This window comes from Tachyglossus aculeatus, chromosome 4 (genome assembly GCF_015852505.1).
Source record: "Tachyglossus aculeatus isolate mTacAcu1 chromosome 4, mTacAcu1.pri, whole genome shotgun sequence".
Classification (NCBI taxonomy): domain Eukaryota; kingdom Metazoa; phylum Chordata; class Mammalia; order Monotremata; family Tachyglossidae; genus Tachyglossus; species Tachyglossus aculeatus.
The window spans coordinates 38,666,041-38,668,360 of record NC_052069.1 but is presented as its reverse complement, the minus strand read 5'-3'; the positions used below and the strand labels follow the sequence as shown (position 1 = coordinate 38,668,360).

The 2,320-nt window shown below is 44.1% G+C and overlaps 1 non-coding gene across 1 annotated transcript; it reads right to left on the bottom strand.

The window, feature by feature from the left end:
* Nucleotides 1-690: 690 nt before the first annotated feature.
* Nucleotides 691-828, bottom strand: LOC119927440. Its single transcript, XR_005450442.1, has one exon. It is a non-coding gene; the product is annotated as a small nucleolar RNA SNORA7 (small nucleolar RNA).
* Nucleotides 829-2,320: the final 1,492 nt, after the last annotated feature.

The following is a 2,320-nucleotide window of genomic DNA, read 5'->3' as shown; positions in this document are numbered from 1 at the left end:
TATGGAGTTTGGACATTCAGTTCTGAGATTTTATTACTGACTCAACAGAATTTTAATTATGTATGTGGCCTAGAAGAGACATTTACGCAAGAGGAACATATTGTTGTTGAATATGTTTGTACTTCTGCACATAGGACAGAAATGGAAAGGAGCAGATAATTTCTGAATGTACAAAACCTAACAAGCATAAAATAATATCACCTTTCTCCCATGCTTCCCAGAAACCCTGATCAAAGGGAAACGTGGTGGAAACATTTTTAGACTATATAGTCTGCTCTGTCCATCCAGGAAGACCTCATTAAAAAACCTGAGGGGACCCAAACCAATCAGTCAATATATTTATTGAATGCTTACTGCATGCAGGGCATTGCATTCAGCACTCGTGAGAGGATGAAACAACAGAGTTGGTATGCATGATCTGTCCAAAATGTGCTGTTGATATTAACAAGGTTTACATTAGCCACACTACTGCATATGGGTCAAATGGGGAGTCTTGTCTTATGCCGTTGAGTCATCTCCTACCCATAGCGACACCTCACCTCCATCTTCAATCGTTCTGGTAGTGGATCCATAGGGTTTTCTTGGTAAAATTACAGAAGTGGTTTACCATTGCCTCCTTAAGCACAGGAAACTTGAGTCTCACCCTTGACTCTCTCCCATGCCACTGCTGCCCAGCACAGGTGAGTTTTGGCTTGTAGGAGATTGTCTTCCACTCACTAGCCACTGCCCAAGCTAGGGATGGAGTGGACAGGCCTCTGCTTGACTCTCCCTCCCCTAGCAGAGACTGGTAGAGGACTGGAAACTCTCCAGGTGCCATCCTGAGAGGGGTCTGATGAATAACCTTCCCTGATATTTGTGAAATGGTAAGCAGAAATGGTCTCCTCAAGCTTTTTCAAACAAAGCTAGTTGCGGGAGCTGTGGGCTTCTCTATCTTTCTTTGGTATTTACTCCTCATTCCCACTGCAGGATTTTAAGGTGGGATAAGAAAAGCTATGGAGCTTCATGGCCCAGATTCTAAATCTGGGCAAGTCAGGATATAAGTATAAGGTCTTTAGCTTTTTGATGAGTGGTTCCTTCCCAAGCCCACCTGAAATGGACCCCATGATTAGCCTTTTGTGTTTGTGTGTGTGTCCATGTTTGTTTCGTTTTGTTTTTTTTTTTTGGTTAAACTCTTACTATGTGTCAGGGACTTTACTGAGCTCTGGGGTAGATGCAAGATAATCAAGTGCCACAGAGGGCTCATAGTCTAAGTAGAGAAGCAGCGTGGCTCAGTGGAAAAAGCCCAGGCTTGGGAGCCAGAGGTCATGGGTTCAAATCTGACTCCGCCAATTGTCAGCTGTGTGACTTTGGGCAGGTCACTTCACTTCTCTGCACCTCAGTTACCTCATCTGTAAAATGGGGATTAAGATGGTGAGCCCCACATGGGAGAACCTGATCACCTTGTATCCTCCCCAGTGCTTAGAACAGTGCTTTGCACATAGTAAGCACTTAACAAATACCCAAATTATTATTATTATTATTGTTAGGGAGAACCTACGTTGAATTCCCATTTTGCAAATGGGGGAACACAGGCATAGAGAAACAAAGTGACTTACCCTATTTCACAGAGGATACGTGTGGCAGAGCTGAGATTAGAACCCAGGTCCTCTGACTCCCAAGTCTGTGCTCTTTTCTCTAGGCCACTTTACCAACTTGACCTAGCCCTCCATCTGCAGAAGCAACTCTGATAATGATATTTTTCCATTTCTGCTTTTTAAACAGACTATGGCTTTTGAGTTAATGGCTTCCAGTGTCATTAAACTACTCTGGATGATCTAATGCTACATTAAGCTACATCATGTTTTCCTTGTACTCCACTTACCCTCATTTGCAAAATAAGGTGAAAGAAAGAATGCAAATCTGAGTCACTGCATCAACAGTTCAAATTTTCCCTTTTCCTAAATATGATTTTTAAAAATTGCCATCTAATTGTCCGAAGCAGCGTGGCCAAATGGAAAGAGCATGGGCCTGAGAGTCAGAGGACCTGGGTTCTAATCCTGCCTCTGTCCCTTCTCTGCTTTGTGACCTTGCGCAAGTCACTTAACTTCTCTGTGCCTCCATTACTTCATCTGTAAAATGGGGATCCAAGGCCTACTTAGATTGGGAAGCAGCGTGGCTCAGTGGAAAGAGCCCGGGCTTTGGAGTCAGAGGTCATGGGTTCAAATCCCCGCTCTGCCAATTGTTAGCTGTGTGACTTTGGGCAAGTCACTTAACTTCTCTGTGCCTCAGTTCCCTCATCTTTCCAATGGGGATGAAGACTGTGAGCCCCCCGTGGGACAAC